Below are 22976 nucleotides of genomic sequence, written 5' to 3'. Positions count from 1 at the left end.
AAAGTTCTTAAATGATCCTGGGACCAGGTTTGGTTCAAGTTGCCAGAAGCATTTAAGATTGTTTTGTTGCTTTGCTTTTATTTTCAAATAACCCACAACTGGGGATATGGGCTAGAGTGAATGTTCTTCCCAGAAACAAGCCTTTCCACCACGTGTCGTCTGGGCCTATTTTCATTAAATAATTCATGCACAAATAATCAATGAACAACTGGAAGTGATTATTTAGTAATTACATTTCGCTCCAACAAAAACAACCCATTAAGACAATGAGAGCATACACATTATGATGGCCATTTTTAACTCTGAAAATGCCAGTTGGGGCGCCCAACACCACAAGCTATGCTGGTCCCCCTCCCTCAGGGGCCCTGGAGGCCAAATGCAGGCTGCATGCTATGTTAAAGGTCAACAGCTTTCTCACCACACACTGGGCTTGAGAAAACAGGGTCTTTATGCACTAAAACTTCAGAAAAGGCTAGGGGAGTGATATTTAAAACAATGAAATTGGCTCTATAGAAAATGGATTTGCTCATTAATTTAATGCGTCTACTTTGAGTTTCCTCCAAACCTAATGTCACAAGTAATCATTCTGGGGGCTCAATAACAATGGACCATATTGCTGGGTATTCCCCATCCCCCGTCTACGACACCTCCAACCACACTCCACCTCTCCTGCCCCCGTGTCACCCGTCCTTCCGGGCCCTCCAGCTTCCCAGTAGGCTTGACTAAGGGGGGGTACCAGCCAAAGATGGGAGGGTGGGAGGAGAGTGATGGAGGGGGCTGTTTTCCCTACTCTCTCCCTGTTTCACTGCAGTGTCTGACAACAGTTACATCCCTTCATAGCTATGGCTTCTGTCCAGTGGCCCTTCCTCCATAATTACTACCCTCACTGGACTCCACTATTTGTTCCTCTTGTCCCTTCAGCCTGGGGTGGCAATGCCTTCCTGCTGCTGCTAGTTCCTGGGTGCTAGACCGCCCTTTGCTTGTTCCTGTAACACTGCCCACAGGTCTGCAATAGTCCCTTCATTAAACTCGCTTCATTCAAACCCTCTGAGGTAAATTCTGTTTTCTGCCAAGATCCCAATGCAACCATTTTGCAAAATAAATATAGAAGTGCTTGTTTCCTGGCTGAGGACAGTGAGCAAACACAAAGGAAGACCAGAAACTATGAAAAACATGCATGAGCAAAACAAACCTCCACCAAGCTTTCTGCTTTGGCAAACTTAATGTATTTAATGTCAAAAACGGCAAAATACAGCTAACATTCCTCCTGTCTAAGTTCTACTCCTTTTTTGAAATGAGGGGAAAAAAAAAATCTCACCCGTTCACTTACCAGCCCCCCCACCATCAAAAAACCCCCATTGGATACAACCCAGGAAAGCCCGGTTCTAAAGACTAGTGATTCTCTGTAAGTCTCATGGATGCTTGAGAAAGATGAGCTTTCTTCCATTCTTATTCTTTTGCAATTACAAAAAGAAGAGGAACATTTTCTGAGTCTTTTTCTGTGGTGCCCAGAATTTAATTCACTATACTGCAGGAAAGTGACAATATTGCCTTTCAAAAACTAGAACCAAGTAACAAAATTTAAAAAATGAGAAAAAAAAGCACTGTTTTATCCAAATCGTACAAGGCCGTATATGACACTCTTAAAACCCATTATCAATTCTAAGACTACATCTCAGATGGCACTTCTTTTTCTTCAGTCTGGATATTTATTTATTTAGCTGGAGGCTATAGTTCTCTTTATATCATCAACCCACCAAAAGGATATTTGCTGAATTTGCAACAAGTTGATAAATTGTACAGTTTCCAAGGCTAAATGTAACGTTTTTATTGGATCCCCCTTTTTTTTAATTAAGCTATAGACCTCTAATAACATAGTAGCTATGAATTAATAAGCAGAGCACACATTTTAACCCAGGCACGACTAAGTAACCAGGCTATCCCTCTTGTATCTTGCTTTAACACTATGCTGGTTATTCTTACCTCAACCCCTCTCTAAATCCATTCTCCTGATCCATTCTCCACCATTCTCTCCCTCCTCTGTGCCCAGGAACTGTGTCATCTATTCCTGACTCTCTGGCTTCTTGTCGAGTTCCACCAAGGGGAGGCACCAGCAGGAGATCCAGGGTAGAGGAGACAAGCTCCCGGTCTGCCTTCCCCCATGTCCTCCACACACTAGAGTCTCGTATTTCTGGCAGTGGCTAGTTCCCCACCGACACATCCCTGACTACTGCTCCACCTGTGTGGCCCCTACTCCTCTTGCCCCAGAGTAAAAGCTTTTCACTGCTGAGAGTTCCTGGTTGTCCTCGTATCCCTTATTTGTTCCTTTCACCTTACCTACACTTCTGTAAATAGTACTTTTGCTAAAATCTCTCCAGACTCCTCCAGAGTGTCCTTTCTGTTTCCTGCTGGGTTCCTGACTGACAGGAGCATGACTTGGGATAAAAAGTACAAGGTGCCACCCAGGTAAGCAGTGGTCCCCCCATGCACTTCCTTCTCAACACTTGTCAGGTGCGCCCAGGTCTGTCCTGGCTTTGAAAGAGCAATGGGTGTTGAATTCTAGTGTCTGGGAACCACCTGGGGAGCTTATTAAAAAAGCAGATTCGAGGAAAGACTAAGAAACTATCACAGATTCGAGGGGACTAAGGAGACATGACGACTAAATGTAACAGGATATCCTGGATTGAACAGATAAAAGGACGTTAGCGCAAAAACTGGTGAAATTTGAATGAAGTCTGTAGCTTAGTTAGTATGATTGCACTGATATTAATTTACTAATTTTGACAAATATATTCTGGTTATGTAAGAAGTTAACATTAGGGGAAGCTAGGTGAAGGAAATACAGGAACTTTCTGTACCATCTTTGCAACTTTTCTGTAAGTATAAAATTATTCCAAAATAAAACGCCTATTTAAAAAAAAGCAGATTCCCAGACCCTGCACCAGACCCCTTGAATCGGAATTTCAGCAGTGGATACTTAAGCAGGTGGTTTGAGGACTAAACCTTGAAAAGCATTGCCCCTAAAGGACATGGAAGCCATTAGCTTTGGCAAAGGATAGAATCAATTGTTTACTGATGCTAAATTACAGCATAATTGCTTGACTATTTAAACAAAAGAGCCAATTGAGGCTTTGTCAAAGTTCTCCTTGTATTCCAGTTAATGAGAGTGATTCATCCCTCCACCAGTTGCTGTATTTAGTTTCTTGCATGAAAACACTTGAAAAGGTAGAGGTAATTATAGAAGCAAACAAAGAAAGTGGCAGGAGAGTTCTTCCACGTCCTCCTTCCTCTGAGATGAAGGGTTTTTGCAGGGTGTGTCCTTTTTATTTCCCCCAACTTCGAGTTTCTAAGAGAGCAGGGCCAACCAAACAGGCTGCTGGACGATGGTGATTTTCTTCATCATCGCCATGGTGGGTATTCTGTTTCTCTAAGTTGATTTTAAGCTCCCTGAAGGCAGCAGATATATTTCCAGTTCCTTCTATGTTTTTCTGCAGCTCAGTTCAGTATTCTTCACCCAGTACTTTGATGGATTGACAACCTGCACTTCCGCACTATGCCCCTATCTTTGCCTATTTATTTTAGATATAACTCTTAGACTCAGCATTTCCTATGCCATTGGAATGTGTAAGGAGGGGATAGGTAGAGGTGAAAATGTCGGCATTATTACTATTCATTTATTAACAAAAATGTTAATTAAGCATCTACTATGTGCCAGGTACTACTCTAGGCACTGGAATCAAACAATGAATAAAATATTCTCCACCTTCAGGGAGCTTGAAGTCAAATCAGGGAGACAGATAATTACCAAACAAGCAATAGGTTCTCCCTTGCCATCCTCACCCTTCGCCCACCATGATACGGCAACTCAAGTCTGAATGAGGAACAGGAAGGGTAGGTTCCACTTCCATGTCTACCTCCTGGTAAGAGCTGATTTTAAAGGAGGCATAATCTTTCTGATTTTCAATCTCCTCATTCAAAAAAATGGGAATTAAAAAAAAATCTGGGGGCCTGCCCCGTAGTGTAGCGGTTAAGTGCTCACGCTCCGCTGCTGGCAGCCCGGATTCAGATCCGCACGATGCAGTGCTTGTCAGGCCGTGCTGTGGCGGCGTCCCATATAAAGTAGAGGAAGATGGGCATGAATGTTAGCCTAGGGCCAGTCTTCCTCAGCAAAAAGAGGCAGATTGGCATGGATGTTAGCTCAGAGCTGATCTTCCCCACAAAAAAAAAAAAAAATCTGTCTCACTGCCTTATAGGGGTTGTTACTTAGCTCAAATAACAATGGATGTAAAGTGTAAAAGTACTTTGAACACTGCAAAGTGTTGTACACATGTCAAGCAATAGAAATTAAAGACTTAGACCCTGCCTACTAACTCTAAAGCAAAATGTTAGAGGTTCAGTGGCCCTTCCATTAAGCGGAAATTTCAGAAAATAAGATTTTACAAAAAGCAACACTTTCAAAGATCTGAGCTCTGTTGCTTTGGAGTTAGCAATTAATGAGAATGAGATTATCATCAAAGAACTGTGTGAGGGGAGAAGTGGCCTGTGAAGAGGGCAGGCCTGACATTTTATTCATGGTTAGACCCATTTTTGCTTCACTCTCCCTGAGTACACAGGAGGGATTAGTTACTTCAACTCTTCTCTGAAATTGAAAGGGATTTCTTAGCCAGAGCTGTTCACTTTCCTATTTTACTCAAAAAGAAGTTTCCAGATCAGAGATGAAAGAAAAGCTGCTACAAGTCAGTGCTAGAGCATATAAACCTGTGAGCAGTTTTTGGCAAGTATCTTACAAAAGATTATGTTTGAGAGAAGTTTTGAAAATCAGATTTGCTGTTTCAGATAAATATAGTGTCTATTCTCAGCTTCTAAGGTAGAAAATGTTCTATCAGAGCAATTTACCATCTTTCTCTCTGGAGAAGTCGATCAGCTTCCAAGGGCTCTCTTTGGATGCCATGGTAACCGCATGATTCTGGTCAAGTTCGTTGTGTCTGGGGTACAGCTTAGGGAACTTAAAAACGCTATAAGAAAATATGCATTAGAGGTGCTCCTGGTATGTTTGAACTGGACGTACGACACATTCCCTTCAGGTGCACACACTGGTAAGCCTCTACTGTGTCCTAGCACTAGGCCAGCACTTGGGCAACCAAGTGAATATCAGACACCATCACAAAGAACTCACAGTGGGTGTGGTGCCCAGGGAGCAGCAAGTTAATTATAAAATGCACAAGAATATTTAGGAATGAGATCGTCAAGTTTTAGCATTTATTCCAAAACTAAAATTTGATTCTCTAGTTTTTGCTGTGACTTCAATTGTGGAAGTCTTTCATGAAAATTACTTCAGCTAAATATAAATATAAGAAAAAGTTGAATGTTGAGCAGGGGAACAGTAATAGGATCAGAAAGAAGTTTAAATTGCTCCTTCAGGCCTTCAAATGTGCTTAGACTGAAAAATAATGAGAAGCGAAAGGAGAACTACTGGCCTATGGAAAGGAACAGCATTGGGGGCTTTACTGGGAAGGGAAAATCACATCCAGCATGTGGGAGTCTCTGAGGTCGCCCCAGACTGTCTCCCTAGAGATAATAATTTTTCTTCACCTGAAAGTAATGAACGAATATCAGATGATGGAGACTTCCTCTTCCCCATAGTGTGTGTGGGGGTGTTCACATCACCGTCAGAGGATGTCAGGAATCACCTTCGAGCTCACCATATACAGGAACCAATGAGCACCTCAGTCATTTCAACATATGTGAAAGAAATCTGATCACTGACCCCAAATGATCTTCACAAAGCCCATGAATGAGCTGAATTTCTTCAGAAAATATTTAGGGAGCACATGCTATGAGTGTCACACTGAACCAGGAGCTGAAGGAGACACAAAAGAAATGTCATGCCTGGCCCTTTTTTGCCCTTTCCTTGAGGAGACAAGACAGACCAGCAGGAAACAGTCACGTAGCATTTTGTTCTCTCTCTCTTGCCCTTTATCCCCTCTCCATTTCTTTGTTGACCTCATGGAGTCCTCCTGTCTTTGGCCTCCACCCACCCACCCACCAATGCACCATGTCCATTAACTGCTTTCTCCATCTTCGTGATATCCCCTGACTGCCCCCCCCGCCCACACACACACCTTAGCTTCCCTTCCCTCTGTGCCCAAGCTGAGACACTTATGGTCTCTCCATAGAACCTTCACTATCTGTGTCCTTTTGTCTTTCCAACCCTGGAAAATCCTGTATTCTGTTTTCTGCTCCAACACTGAACACTCTTGGAGAAAAACCACACAGATGTAACCACACGGATGCCTTCAAGGTAGCCATGAAGAAAGGACCACTGGAGAACATTGATTTCCCAGTTAGAATGTAGGCTCCTTGAGGGCAGAAACTGTGTCTCATACTGCTTTGTTAAGATGGAGGGCACCCCAGCAGGCTCAATAAATCCTTGTTGCAATGAGTTAATACCAAAAACAAAAAATTAGAAAAGAAAGGTCCATACTCCTGGAACAAATAAACTGATGTTTAAAAATTTCATACACAGTTTACATGCAAATAAACACAGCTATTCCAAAATAAAGCATTCAATAAAGTAGCCTTAGACGGGACCACTACTTAAAAAAACAGCTGGTAAAAGTTATTCTATAGACTTTACAGTTGTAAAGCTCTTCAGATTTATTGTATAATTCAGAATATTTTATAACTTAAGATCGTTCTTCCAGTTAATTAAAGCAATGTAGTGAAATCTCACTAATCTTCATGGCAAACCACCTCTACACCTTCACCAAATAGGAGCCATCCTCAGATCATATCTGTGTTTCTTCCAGGGAAAAATGAAAGGGTTTCTCCATATTAGCCATGAAAGGTAAATATCAAAGGCATCCTGAAATAAACATCTCAATTCAGAGAGAAGAAAGTCAGCATCCTATTAGGTCAATGGCCACCGTGAGGTATAAAAGGTCAGCGGGACATTGCTGCCTGAACAGGGGCCCTGGTGGAGTCTGGGTACTCTGAGCCCACACTGGGAATGGAGAATGCCCTTCCCTCACGCCAGTGGCAAACCTTTCACAGAGTTGGGTGGGGGCCACTGCTCTGCCAAGCCAAGGGCGCCGCAGGCCTTGATCCTCATAACAGCTTGGCAGGAACAAACTCAAATGTGGCCTGATTCTCCTACAAATGTAATAATATCCAACAAGAGGTTGATTGGACAGCACATGGTGTCATTTCCTCTAATTAAGGAATGCTGGAGAAAAAACAAAATAGCCACAAAGCACCATCAGCAAAACAATCAGCAGCAACGATGAGCTGTCAACTCACAGCCCTGAGCGGAGCCTGGGGTAGGGACCCAGGCTGTTGTCAATCAGCGTGACAGCAGGAGCCAAGGTTGACAAGGCCAAGAAGAGGGACCAGAGTCTGCTGCCCACCAAGGGGGTCTGCATCAGCCCCTCGGTGAGGGGAGGAACAGCAGCTCGTTTGTTTGTTTCTGTATGGCCGTGTGGGAGACTCGCTGAAGAACCCTGCAGCAAGCCCCCGAAGCAGCTGGAAGTCTCCTGGCTGCAGCCCAGGCTGTTTATTCACCCTGAATCACCCTTCTCCTTCTCTACCTGGAACAATTCTACCCACTTTTTAAAATCTATAAGCTATTTCTCTCCCTCTCCTTTGTGAGGGCTTCACCACTTCAACACATGTGAATTCTCCCTTTTCTCAACTCCCATAACAAATTACGACCTATACTACAAGGTCATTAATGGCAGGAGTTGAAAAAAATATATAAAGAACCAAATGTAACACAACTGTCACAATATGTCATAATATATAAGAAGATATTGTGCATGTGTGACACACATATGTATCTAACAATTTTTAGGAGAAGCATCATTCTTTCCTTCTAGCATCCCTGCCTGGGCACACAAAACAAAACTGTTTGTCTTCTTAAAACTATTGGAAGGTGATTTCTACCCTTCATTCCTCAAGGGAGTGACTTCTTGAACAGTTCCAACTGAGTGAGAGAAAGTGCGTGGAGGTCTGGTCACCCTTGCTTCTCTCTATTTCTGGCCTCAGCAGCGTGTGTTTCTCTTTTCTGTGAAAGAAGATTTCATCACTAAAAGTAACAAGAGGCCTGATTCTAGCTGATCCTGTCCACTATTTAAGCTCATTCAATCCAGGATCACTGGGAGTAAAGCTGATACTGAGCTCCCTGTCTCTCTGATGTCTGCATTGAGTTCTCCATCCACAGCGAACCCAGCTCTGGTTTCTTTTGCAGCAGCAATATGCCCAACTCAAAGACACATTTCCCAGCCCTCCCTTGCAGTTACAGGTGACCACTGAGATTAAAGCAGAATTCACTGGCCCTGAGCAACTAGGACAACTCTTTACCTGGGCTGACGCAGCTGGGAGGCATGACCTTGTGCCCTTCCCTGTCTACCTGCCCAGAACACTCACATGATGGTCCCAAGTTGAACGAGATATGTTAAAATAATTTAACGATATTGTCAGAACTCTTTGACTTCATGTCTCTCACTAAGGGGCAGGGAGGGAAGTGGGCTTCAAAATACCTGGATACAAAAGCAAAGGAAAAGAAGGCAAAATAATCCAGCAATCCCGGCCAGCATTTTTTATGGTGTCAAAGGAAAGAGGACAACCTAAGAATGGGGATAAATGTAAAGTAACCGTTATTGAAAATTCTCGAAAAAAAAAAAGAGAAGATTAGAAGTCTGACAGCAGAGGCCCATCATTGCATCACAGGATTCTCAAAGTTGGGAAGATTAAAAAGCTGAGGGTCTCTTGTCAAGAACCTTTACAGAGAGATGGGTCCTTGCTAGAACATTTTGGGCCAGATTTTGAAGCATCAGTAGATGCTTCATGCAGGAACCTGTTGCTTGAGCTGAAACCAAGGTGGAGAGGAAGACAGTACTGCCCACAGGAGGCAGGCTTCATAGGTCTAAGAAATCCCTTTGTAAGAGGGAGCAACAGAAAAATCCCTGCTACAAGAAAGAGTCAAGATTTTTGAGAGCTAGGAATACAAAGCTCAAAGAATTTGAAAATAAGAAGCTTTAAATATACATATCAATGATAATTGTTCAATTAAAGTCAATAATTTAACTAGAAAATGCATTTAAATGCCTTAATTTTGTGCACTATATCCCAGTTTATTCTTAAAGTAGGGTTACCTTCACAATATTTTGACTTTGAAGGATTTTAATCTCATTATTAAAAGCACAGTTGGCTAGAAAAAAAAAAAGAAAGAAAAGAAACTGATTCTATGAAACCTCATTTCTCAAAGATTCAAATGCCTGGGAATCCTGTTAAAATGCAGATTCTGATTCATCAGGTCTGAAGGTGGGACCTGCGATTCTGCATTTCTGACAAGCTCTCAGGTGAGGCTGATGCCGCTGGTCTCCAGACCACCCTCGGAGTAGGAAGGATGTAGAAGGTTAAATAAATTTGAGGTGACTGTTCCTGAGATGGCTGGGGAATCATCACGATCTGTCTGGAATTATGATGGTGCACTCCTTGGCCCCATGGACATCTGCAGTTCTTTAGGATCTTTCGTTTCACATCCCTTTTCTGGGAAGCTGCAAACCTCCAGAGGGCCTGTTACACTGTCTCTTTGTCATCTTTTCCTCTGTCTCCCTTTCTCATCTCCTTCTCATGAAGGCAATTATGACAGGGAGAGCCATCTTGTTCTTTCCCTTACCCTAGACCTCAGAACCACACTATTCTATTGTGCTATTCCTCCCACTGTAGGCAGGTATTTCCTGAGAAGGAGAAAAGAATGCCAAGTACAGCGAACTCAAGAGAATAAGAAAGTTTAAGTCCTTACAGTTCTCCTGTTAAGTTTTGGACTGTGGTTTTATCAAATTGAATTTAATCAAATTTAATCAAAAGCCTTCTTTTGATTCAGCTTTCATCCATTTCTGACTGGCATTTTTATTTACAACCAAAATTTTCCTTTAATACCAGTGGCTCTTAAAAAGCCGCAACACAGTTCTGCACCCACGTAGGTGACAGAAAGCCAAAGAAGATATCACTTCCAACCGAACAGTGAGAAAAGGCTGAGAAATCAACAAAATCATAACTCGTATTAAGCCCATCAGAGAGCTAAGGTTACAAGACAACCAGGCGAACTAATTTAGAGAATAACATGGTCCTTCAGGGAGAAATGAGACACACAAATTGCTACCTTGGACAGAGCACAGTAGGAAGAGGTGGCCACCATAAAACCAGGTAAGAAGAAAACAGCTGAAATTTTGATGAATTCTTAAAGCATGTGTGGGCTAGTGTGATAGTATAGAATCCCTGGGAGCCTCTCTCAAGGTTTTTTCTATGGGTCTCCAATAGGCACTCATGAGAAGGAATAGGGCAGGGTCAGAGACTGAGGAGTGCTCTCTTTAGTGGGGCCCAGAAAAGAAACCCCATCCACTTCCCAGAACTTTGTTTCACATTAAGCAAAAGCCTTAAACCATGGGAGAGGAGCAGAAAATCTTCCCACTCCGGAGGACCAAGCAAAGATCCACTGATTCTTGGGAAGGGTAGAAGCAAAAGCCATCTGCCCTGATGGAAGGACAAGAAACTCTCAGGGCCAGAGACACAAAGAAGAGCTCTGCTACCACTCAGGGAGGCAGACCTCTCTCCCACCCACAGATACAAGGCAGAGATTGGCTGCCATGAAGAGGAGCAAGAACATGGACCAAGCCCAGGTCCCAAGGCCTAGACACACAGGCCTGCCCAAGACTGAGGCTGGACCAGGAGAACTGAGGACCCTACCACGCCGGTGGCCACAACTTTGCACTTAGCAATGAGAAAGAGCGGGTCACTACTAGGAGAGGAGCACAAACACGGGGAGAGAGTCCCCCAATGGAGCAACTGGGAAGGATCTGCTGAAAGCTGAAGATGGAGTCTGGATAGTGAGAAAAAACCTCTAGCACACCAGGCCACACTAAGCATAAGGTCAATACAATCCACCACGGGAAAACTTTGGAGTCTGCTGAGCTGAAGATAACCATAGCAATCAGGAGCCCAACCCCACCCCAAATCCCTACTAACTACTAATCTTATTGACGGCTAACAAGATTGACTCAACCCCTCTCACATCAACAGCCTCGCAAAAGAAGTGTGCCCATTTCTGGGTAGCAATATTATTTAGTTTATCATCAATTGCTCTTCTACCAACAATGTCCAAAATCCAATCAAAGTTATAAGACATTCAAAAAACCAAGGGAAAAATAACCCATTGTTAAGATAAAGCAAACAACAGAACTAGACAGATGACCCAGATACTAGAACAAACAGACAGAGAATTTAAAATAGCTATGATTAATATGTAAAAGGCCCTTGTGGAAAAGAAGGATAAAATCGAGGAAAAGATGGAGAATTTCAGTAGAGACATGGAAACTATAGTAAAGAATTAAATAGAAATCTAGAAATAAAAATGCAATATCAGAAATGAAGAATTCCTTTGGCAGGCTGATGAGGAGACAGGACACAGTTAAAGAGAAGAATCAGTAAACTTAAAGATAAGTCAGCAGAAATAGCCAAAGAGAAAGGAAAAAAAATTTTTAAAGTATCCAAGAGCAGGGGCCGGCCTGGTGGAGTAGTGGTTAAGTTCATGCACTCTACTTCAGTGGCCTGGGGTTCACCATGCTGCGTTCAAGCCATGCCATGGCGGCGTCCCACATACAAAATAGAGGAAGATGTGCACAGATGTTAGCTCAGGGCCAATCTTCCTCACACACACAAAAAAATTATCCAAGAGCTGTACAACAATATCAAACCATCTAACATGCATGTAATTAGAGCATCAGAAGGAAAGAGAGAGAAAGGCGCCAACGTAATTAAAAGGGAAAAGGGATAGCTTTTCCAACACGTGGTGCTGGAAAATTTGGACATCCATATAAAAAATTGAACCTTGACTCTTACCTCACACCAGATACAAAAATTACCTCATAATGTGTCATATAATTAAATGTAAAAACTATAAAATTTCTAGAAAAAAATAAGAACATCTTTCTATTCTTTATTTTAGCAAGAATTTCTTAGGACACAAAACTGCTGTCCATAAAAGAAAAAAGATTGATAAATTGAACTTCATGAAAATTAAAAATTTCTGCTCTTTGAATGACATATGTTTTTTTGGAGGAAGATTGGCCCTGAGTTAACATCTGTTGCCAATCTTCATCTTTTTTTTTTTCTTTTTTCTCCCCAAAGCCCCAGTACATAGTAGTATATCCTGACTATAGGTCCTTCTAGTTCTTCTGTGTGGGACACCGCCTCAGCATGGCTTGATGAGCAGTGAGTATGTCCGCACCCAGGATCCGAACCTGCAAACCCTGGGACGCCAGAGCGGAATGCGCGAACTTAACCACTACATGCCACCAAGCCGGTCTCTGAACGACATTTTTATGAATATGAAAAAACAAGCCACAGATTGGGAAAAGGTATTTGCAAAGCACACATTTGATAAAGGGCTTGTACCCAGAATATTTTCTAGTATAGCTCAATAATAGAAAGATAGATAATTTTAAAAATGGGTGAATGATTTAAACAGATTCCTCACTAAAGAAGATATACAGATGGCAAAGAAGCACATGAAAAGATGTTCAACATTACTAATCATCAGGGAAATGAGAATTAAAGCATCAATGAGATAACACTATACACCAACTCAAATTGCTAAAATTACAGAGACTGATAACACCAACAGTGCTGGAGAGGCTGTGGATCAACTAAAATTTCATATATTGCTGATTGGAATGTAAAATAGCACAGTCACTTCAGAAACAGCTGGAGGGATTTTTTTTTTTAATGTTAAACACATACTTGCTACACTTACCATATGACCCAATGATCCTACTCTTAGTAATTTACTCAAGAGAAATGAAAACACATATCCATACAAAGACCTATTAATAGACCATTACAGTAGCTTCATTCATAATAGCCAAAAACTATAAATAACCCAAATGTTCATCAATCGGTGAATGGATAAACAAATTGTGGTACATCTACATGATGGTATTCTACTCAGCAATAAAAAAGAACAAACTATTGGTACAGGCAACAACATGGACTAATCTCAAAAACTTTATGCTAAGTGAAAGAAGCCTGAAACAAAAGGCTATATACAATATGACTCTATTTATATATTCTGAAAAAGAAAAAAATCTAGGGACAGAAATCAGGTGGTTGCCAAGTGCTGGAGGTACGTTTCCTAAGGAGCATTCTTTCAGGTGCTGGATATGTTCTGCATCTTGATTGTAGTGGTGGTTACATGACTGTATACATTTGCCGAAACTTATCAAACCATACATTTCAAGGGAGTGAATTTTACCGTCTGTTAATTATACCTCAATAAGCACAACTAAAATAAATAAATAGACAAACAGTGCTATGGCAAAGGACGGTGCTTGGTCAAGCGCATATCCACATGGAAAAAAGTAATCTTGACCCTCTAGTTCATATCATACACAACAAAACCAATTCCAGATGCATTGTGGATCAAAATGTAAAAGTAAAATAATATAGCTTTCAGAATAAAATGAAAAACATCTTTGTGATCTTGGGTTGGGGCCAAGATTTCTTAACTAGGACACAACAGATAATTTACTCTATTTTAAAGGAGTTTCTGTTCATAAAAAAAGAATGAAAAGGTAAAGCACAGAAAAAGAGAAGATATTTACAACACATGTGCCCTACCAAGGCCTCAAATCCAGAATACATATTATTAAAAATGTCTACAATTCAGTAAGAAAAACAATTCAATAATACAACCCAATTTTTTTTTTCAAAAGACTTGAATAAAGGGGGCTGGCCCCGTGGCGTAGCGGTTAAGTGCGCGCGCTCCGCTGCTGGTGGCCCGGGTTCGGATCCTGGGCGTGCACCGACGCACCGCTTGTCAGGCCATGCTGTGGCGGTGTCCCATATAAAGAGGAGGAAGACGGGCATGGATGTTAGCCCAGGGCCAGTCTTCCTCAGCAAAAAGAGGAGGATTGGCGTGGATGTTAGCTCAGGGCTGATATTTCTCACACACACAAAAAAAGACTTGAATAAGCACTTCACTTTTTTTTTAATACTTGAAAGTTCTTTTCACAAAACAAGATGTCTAAATGGTCAATTAACATATAAAAAGGTACCCAACTTCATTAGTCTATGGGGAAATACAAATTAAAACTACAATGTGATACTACTACACACCCACCAATAGAGCTTAAATAAAAAAATCAAACAAAACAGAAAATGCTTTGTATTGGAAAGGATATGGAGAAATCAGAACTCTCATACACTCCTGGTTGGCACATAAATTCTTCAAATAATTCAACCATTTTGGAAAACTGCTAGATAGTATCTGCTAGAGCTGAACATATACCTACCCCATGACCCAGAAATGTCCCCCCGCATATATATCCAACAGAAATGTGTATATATAACCAAAAACAAAACTTACCAAAATCGACTCAAGAAGAAACAGAAAACCTAAATAAATCAGAAATTAAATCAGTAGGTAAAAATTCTTCCCTCAAAGAAAACACCATGTATTCCACTAAGTATTCAAGTACAAGTAATTCCAGTATTTTGAAAACCATTCCTGACAAGGAAAACACCAGAAAGGAATTTTTTTTTTATTGAGGTCACATTGGTTTATAACATCATATAAATTTCAGGTGTACATCATTATATTTTGACTTCTGCATAGACTGCGTGGTGTTCACCACCAAAAGTCTAGTTGCCATCTGTAGAAAGGAAAATTTTATCCAATCTCAGGACTAAAACTTAGCAAACTAAATCTAGCTAAATATTGAAAGGATAATGCATCATGACCAAATTGGTTTTATCTCAGCAATGCAAGGTAGCTTAACATTAGAAAATCAATTAATGTAAATTACCATGAACAGATAAAAATCATTTGATCATCTCAGTAGATTAGAAAAGCATTCAATAAAATTCAATATCTAGGTGAACTAATTTACTTTTAGAAAGTAGGAATAGAAGAGAAACTTCTTAATCTGATATAGACTATTATTTAAGTTCCTCCATCAAATGATGTACCATAATTGATTTGATACGATTTACCTACTCTTGGATATTTAGATTCTCTCCTCTTTGTTTTGTTTTATTTGTCTATTATAATTTATGCTGTGATGAACATCTTTGTGCATGTCGATCAAGTTGTCTAACCTCTCTGTGTCTCAATATCCTAATGTATAAGATGGAAATAAAATAGCACCTAACTCATAGGGTTATTAAAAGGATTAAATAAGATGTTGCATTTAGGTCTTAGGGAGTCTTGGGAGAAAAACATCATTTATAAATCTGAGGAAAACTTGTTCTGTAGTTACCTGTGGTGGATCTCTCAAAGCACACTGCCGGCTTAAGTCAGAAGAAGTCACTCTGTCAAAAATAAAGAAAGTTATTGTCCTAGGTTATCAGGAACTAAGGATATAATACCTGAGGAATGCACTCAGTGATGGGGACCATTGCTTGCTTCAGGATTCCCTTGCCTCATTTGATATCTTCTACCCGTTCTGGCTTTCATCCCTCTAATCAAGTGAGGATGAACATTACTATGCTCCCTTCATCCACCTTTGACTCACAACACTCCATTTTCGCACAGCAGCCAGAGAGACAATTCTAAAATTTGAACATGACACACTACACCCTTCCTGAAACCCTTCCACAACTTCCTCTTACCCTTGGGATAAAGGCCAACCTCCTTGCTGTGACTTACAAGATCCTTCATCATCCGATGCCTGCCTACTTCTCTAGCCTTGTCTCTCATCTCTGCTCCACTCTGTGCCCCAGCTACACTGGACTTCCTCCAGGTCCCCACTCCTTGCCACCTCCCAGCTTTCAACCCACACTGCTCCCTCTACCAGGACTACCTTCCCCACTCACCTCCACGTGACTAACTCCTACTTGTCCTTCCATTCTCCACTTAAATGTCACTTCCTCAGTCAGGCCATCTGCTCCCCTTGACCTTCTTAAGCTCCCCTATTTACACTTTCAAAGAAGGCTGCACATCTTCTTCTGTAACATCATACATGCAACTACTTATTCAATATATCTTGTCTTCCTTATGAGCCTAGGGATCATGTCTGTTGTGTTCACACTGTATCCTCATGCCTAGCCCAGCACTGGTCTCACAGTAGAAACTTAATAAATATTTATTGAGTAAAAGAATTATTAAACTCATTCCTTAGTCCTTAGCTTTCCAACTCATCTTTTGATTCATACTGATAATAGACTTCCTACTTCACTACCATACATCATTGATTGTTAAGATTCACTGACTGTAAGAGACAATGCTGTTTTATATAACAATAAGAAAGAAAAAAATGGCTACAAATTAAACTGTGATACAGCACTAAGATTTAGAATTTTTATTTCATACTTATTGAAAGAGCTCTATTAGACTTATTCAGGCATGGGTTTTATTATATCCATAAAAAAGGAAAATGTGAAAATTTACATGAAATAAATTGGTTAGGTATTCCAATATAATTTGGTTTAGACGTTCACATTCAGAACCCATTCTTCCAAAGCACTTTTGACACAAGGTCCAACGACTGCGTTTTTCCACACAATATTGTCCTCTATGCCACCAAGAACGTTAGTGATGCTCTTAAAACAATGCACAAGTATTATACGTGGGATTTTCTTCTAGGCTTCTGATACTTTTCCACAAGTGTTGATGTTGGCAAGAAAATCTCACTAATAGATGCTAGCAAAAGATTTCAGTCAACACGTAGGACTCATGGTCTTTTCTCAGATGGTCATCAAATGGATCGATGACTGAAACAATAGGGGTTTCAGTTGTCTTGCCAGGCAACCAGAACTACCAAGTTCACACATGCACAGGCAATGCAACTACAGCACAACCACCACATGACCAATTGCAATAAAAGATGCTTTCGGTTGTACGACATATCCTGGTATCAAAGTACTAAAATATGAGAAAAATAAAATGTCTTAAAATCAATGAAATGTGAGAAGTCAAAAAAGACTCTTCAGAGAACTCAGGAAAGTTAATAAAAGGGAGAATGCAAATCCATTCTCTCTCTGCCTCTGTCTCTCTCTCTCTCACACACACACATATACACTCATTCACTCACACATGGTCAAAGGCATGAGGGGAAATTCTGACTTCTCACACGTTGGAGTGGGGAGACGGGTTGGAGTGGGGAGACGGGTGCACAAGACACTGGGCTGAGAGGAGGGTAGGGGATAAATTTAGCCCACACTCCTCTAGCCCAGCCCTGGCACCAGGTGCTTCCTCCCTGGAGGAAGAAGGCATTTCCTGACTTTCGGCTAGCCCAGGCATGCCCCCATGGACAGTGTCCTCCCAGAGGAGTCTCCTCTCCCTAATTACTTTTTAACCTATTAAAACACCTTTTTTTTTTTTTTTTTTTTTTTTGCTTCTTATTCTTTCATGTGTGTGTGTGGTTAAAAACAACAAAAACAAAAACATAACATGAGATCTACCCACTTAACAAATTTTTAGCTGTATAATACAGTGTTGCTAGCTATAGGTACAATGTTGTACGGCAGATTTCTAGAACTTATTCATCTTGCATAACTGAAATTTTCTATCTATCTAACAGCAACTCCCCTTTCCCTCACCAGCCCCTGGAACCACCACTCTGCTTTCTGCTTCTATGAGTGTGACTACTTTAGATACTTCATACAAGTGGGATCATGCAATACTGGCTTATATCACTTAGCATAAGGTCCTCAAGGTTCATTGATGTTGTTGCATATGACAGGATTTCCTTCTTTTTTAAGGCTGAATAATATTCCATTGTATGTTTACCACGTAAAATACCAATTTTAAGGACACCATTTTTAAATAAAAGGAAGTTTCTTAGAAATGTGCCATCACATTAGAGCAGAGCAGACTATAGTGCCAGAGGTTTCCTCAACCCCAGTCCAGCTTTCTAGGGCCTCAGGGTCTCAGTGTGTGAATACTCAACCACGGCTGGGAAAAGGAGGAGCGAGGGGACACCACTGGAAAAGCCAGTGGACTGCTCTTTGCCTCAGTTTCCTCATCTGTAAAATGGTCACATTCAGGGTCCCAGCAGGAAAGAGATTACACACTCAAATGGGAGTTTTAATGAAGGAGATTATTTACAAGGTATGGACAGTGTTATGGAAACCACCAAGGGCTGGTGAAGCCGGTTCCTCCCATTGGCCAAATCCAAGAGAAGCCAGAGGGCAGGTAAGTCCATTGATGTGGTCCATGGAGACCAGCCTCCCAGGACTCAGAACAGCATGGAGAAGGAGGGAGAACGGATCTGGAAAGACAGAGAATATCCTCTACAGATCATCTCTGAGTTCCCACAGATCTCCAATATTCTATGACCATTTTGGTACAGAATTAAGCTTTGCTAAAGCAAGAAAAAATTCTATTTTCTCCAAAGATTTGACAAAAATCCACCAGGATGCAGTTTCTCCTCATTTCGTGTGCTTAGCTCACGTAGCTCTCGATCGCTGCTCTTGGAAACGGCTCAGAGTGAGAACATCACACTCAACAGTCCCTGTTTTTCTTTAACTGAGCTCTTCTTACAAATGAAGTGGGGTTCTTTTCTGAGCTAGTAATTGATGTTTCTTCCTCCTTGTCTTATCCCCTTAGACCCTCCTCTTTTCCAGAAGGAGGCTGCTGTAGCGTCCACTGCCTCACAGAAGAGACGTTCCGGCAGGAGCAAAGGCTTTTGGCTTTCTGCACTCAAGCACTTAGAGTCTCAGAGCACAGACAACATGAGGAGCCACAGCAATGATTTCCATCTGCTCTCACCCCCAACTCCACACCCAGACCAGAAAGACTATTTTGTGTTGGGGAAAGTCTGGAGAGAAGACTAGGACTGAGTAGACATTGTAGTTCCTGAGAAAACGGTTCCCGAATCCTTTGCCCAACAAGCTGAGACAGTGCACAGTGAGCGCCCCATGCGTTCTTTTCATCTTCTCACTCACAGCTCATTTTGACGTCTCCCATTCTTTCCCTGGACTGGGCCATGCTCCAAGTACCACTTCGCCCCCCGCATGCCCGCCCTCCAGTGACAGCGCAGTCTCAGGAGTCACAGGGGTGCTCAGTCCTAGGACGCAGGTGTGAGATTTAATTTCAAGAGTCAAGGATCCTTTCAAAAGTTTCATTTTGAGAAATGGTTGCTTCTAGGGAAGTTCCTAGTATCACCCTCCCTAAAGACCCAGGCAATGTGCTGACCAGTTTCTAGCGTCTGTCCTTCCCTGAATTTAGAGGCGATGCTATGCTCCAAAGGGCATGGGGTTTTGCTGTAACTGTGACACAGATGTCCAACTGGGCAGCACCAGCCATTAGAGAGATGTCACACTGTACTGTGAAAGCTCTCTCAGAATAGAGGGGAGTCACACTGGGTTAGAACAAAAACCCATTTGGAAAAAAACAAAAATAAGTTTTTTGAGTAAAACATGTTTTTTCTTCTTTCAAGGGAGTTAGATTATTTCCAAGAGGCTTTATAAAGTGAAGGAAGACTAACTTCTGGCAAAAAAAAAACTAAAAGGAGGAGGGACGCTGCCATCCTGCCCATTCTGAAGGAAGAGTCTAGCTGGACCCGAGAGTTCAGTAATTAGCTACATGACTGTGGCAATATTGCTTAACCTTTCTGTGACTCGTTCTTCTCAACTGTAAAAATGCCAGGGGTTTGGATTAAAGTAATTATTGACGTCCCTTCCAACTCCAAGAATATGACTTTCAAGCTGGGAAAGGGACTTTCCAGTTCAGGGTCCAAGGATTTGCCATTGAAAAATGAAGCAAAGAAGGAAGAACTGCCATTATCAGCTAACAGGGCCGTAGTATGACTAATAACAGAAAAGAAGTGCTCTGCGGATCCTGTCATCCTGGTGCCTTGACACGTTATAGCTGCTTTTCCATCTTGGACAAGACCATACAAATGGGCTATTCCACGCATCTCAAGAATGCCCCGGCCATATTAGGAATTCTCCTAAGTGGCTCCTCTGTAACATTACACAGTGCTGCCCCTGACGTGGCCATTTCAGTCAGTTAAGAACTCAACTCTAGATGAAAATATTACAACTGGATGATTTGTCAAGTGTTCAGTCTAATCCTTGCTGCTCTTTTTCCAGAGTCCTTAAAAGAGGAGTGCCAGATGTTATACTTGTATATTTAATGCGAAACTGAATGGGAGAAAACAAAACGTGGCAAGCCTACTTGTAATATTTAACTGCTTTTGAAAACCCACCATCTAAACATACCAGAAATAACATATTTTCAGAATTGCAGACAAAGTCAAATGTCTCTCAAATACAAAAAAAATAAGTCTGTCATGAGTAATTCAGAATCAAGAATCTGTCAGTTGTAAAATGCAAGTATTCCTTTATAAGTGGTTTGCTTCCAACTCTCTCAATAAATACCATGTTAATATATCAAAAATATTCAGAGAGAATTCCAACAACTTCAGAAAACATGACCTAATCAGTTAGTTACGTAACATCAGGCTGGAGCTCCCACAAGTGCTTAGCACTTCTCAGGAACAAATCTAACTCATCATCTACTGCCCATTCTGTCCCCTCCTCTTGCTATCCCTTTCCACTCATCACATGAGCCAGGAACCTGAACATCATTTAATCCCCCTCCTCTTCCTCCTCTCATCAATAACCAACTCCTATAGATCGTGCCTACTGAGCATCTTTGCTTTCGATTCTCCATCCCTACTGTCAGTGCCTTAGATCAAGCCTTCATCCTCTATCTAAAGGCAAGATCTTCCAGCCTTCGACATGTTCAATTAATTCATCCATCCTTGAGTTTATCTTTCTCAAATACACATTTGATACGTCATACCCCTGCTCGTGTGCACTTGTCAATGCTCCCTGTTAGTTACAGGAAGAACTCAAAATTCAACATGGTGTCCTCCCTGACACCCCAGGCTCTAGCCTTGTCGAATTACTTACAATTTCCATTGATTGTGATGTTCAGGTCTCCATGTCTTAACCAACGAACCCCTCTACATCCCACCTCCAAAAGGGTCCATCTAACAATTCTTCTTTCAAGATGAAAACTCCTTACCTCAGGCCTGCATGGTCTGTCCACTGCCTCTCCCTTCACTTGGCACTACCCTTCTCCACTGCTCCGCTCCAGCTCTACTAGCCTTGTGGGGTCTGCTTCCCTCCTCAGGGCAGTCATTTCCACATGGTGGAGGCCCTTTCCCAACTACTCTTCACTTGCTTAACTTGAACTCATTCTTGGGGTCTCAGGTTCAACGTTGACTCAGTCAAAGACAACTTCCCCCAAAATTTGGTCCTTCTGCTACGTATTCTGTAGCCTACTATTCTTTTCCATTATTGCACTTATCACAACCAATGATTATGTTTATTATTGTGGTTATTAATTCAAAGCCCACCACCCTCAGTGGACACTTACCTCTGTGAAGTAGAGATAGTTCAGGTCCAAAGTTTACCCCCAGAGGCTGGCACAGTGCCCAGTACTCAACAAGAGTTTTTAAACCAGTGCATGATGTCTCCAGCCCCACATCTAGGAATAATTTTCTGTTCACTCCCACTCTGCAGGTAACAAGGAACACTTCCTCTCCTGCAGCTCAGCTGTGCCCCGCACAGACTGAAGTCAGAGCCCCCATGATGTCTAATGCACTGCCATGTTCTTCTTCTACTAGACTGTATACTCCTCGGGGGCAAAAATCATGTGATGTCTTTGAGAAATATGAATCCTTAAAACACAATAAAAGGGGTACAGAAGGGACATATGTCCTTAGATATTAATTTGTGAGAATGCCACAAGAATGGCAGCAAGATAATTTTGTACTTCATTTTGCATTTTAGATTTTTTTCCAACATCAAATAACAAACATGAGCCTACTATGCTTATTTATTTATGGGCAAATTCTAGCTAGAATAGAGAAAAAGGGCAGAAATACATTATATCGCTCTTGGGTACCAGGTACCCTCTCTATGCCACGGATCTAGCCCCAGCATCCAGCATAGCATCTGCATATTGTAGGTGCTCAATAAATGTTTGAGGAATAAATGAAAAAAAATGAATAACAGAATGATAAATGAACGATTCTTATCCTCCAAGATTACTATTTAAAGAAATAAACAGCAGACACATAAAAATTTTGAAATTATTATAGGCATCTCATATTAGGTTGAACCAAATGAAATTGCTGCTTTTGGAGAGCAGTTTCATAAGGTTTAATCGAATACTTACATTCAGTAGTGTACACGCATACATTTTTTCATCATGTTTATATATAATTTCTATCCATTTGTACAAGATAAGTTGTAGTGCAAACAACAGGACCATATAACTAGGATAACCATGTTTTGGTTTGCCTGACACCATTCTGGTTTAAGCCTATTGCCCTGGAATAATTATTTCACTATCATATTCATATTCACTATAAATATTTCACAATCAAAAGCATCCCAATTTGGATGATAAAACTCTGTGATCTGCTAAAATCTTCTAAGACATTCTCAGGCTTGAGATCATAGCCATAAGAAAGCTTTCTCTCTCGATGGATGCCAATACTTTCTCATTTAAAGAGAAAGGAGTGTGTATGATCAGAACAAATACTGGCTTCCCATGAGGGCACATGTTGGGGGACTGTCACATTCAGGGAAACAGAGTCCAAAAGTAGCTAATAAATAAGTGTAATCTTTACTCGTTCTTGAAGAATCCAATACATAACTCACAGCAATACTTCTTCAAAGCTCCTTCCACTCATCTCTAAGCCCCCACATCTGAGAGCTACTGGGTTGCGGTGGGCGTAGGGCGGAAGCTTCGCCTTTCCAAAGGCCCAGGACCAACTTCCAAAGCACACACCTCTACTCCCACCTGTCCTTCACTACAGCCCGTTAACTGTCTCCAGATTCCTTATCCCCGAAGTATAAAAAGCAAGGAGCAGATCTGGCAAAGATGGAACTTTCTTTAGAGGAAAGGGCAGGAGGAAGAAGCTGACTGGGCAAAGGCAAAGTTCTTTGAGGGGGAG

At 41.4% G+C, this 22976-nt stretch overlaps 1 protein-coding gene across 1 annotated transcript in view; it reads right to left on the bottom strand.

Moving 5' to 3' along the window:
* Positions 1–22976, bottom strand: part of NCALD (neurocalcin delta) — a 391067-nt gene that overhangs the window by 258066 nt on the left and 110025 nt on the right. Inside the window, exons 2-3 of the mRNA XM_087447567.1 lie at positions 15318–15369; positions 14426–14454 (exon numbers count right to left, since the gene is read on the bottom strand). The gene's annotated coding sequence lies outside the window, so the exon portion shown is untranslated. The remainder of the gene's footprint in view (positions 1–14425; positions 14455–15317; positions 15370–22976) is intronic.

The sequence above is a fragment of the Ceratotherium simum genome, chromosome 23 (genome assembly GCF_057802395.1).
Source record: "Ceratotherium simum simum isolate JZ-2026a chromosome 23, ASM5780239v1, whole genome shotgun sequence".
Taxonomy (NCBI): domain Eukaryota; kingdom Metazoa; phylum Chordata; class Mammalia; order Perissodactyla; family Rhinocerotidae; genus Ceratotherium; species Ceratotherium simum.
This window is presented reverse-complemented; position numbering and strand designations above follow the sequence as displayed.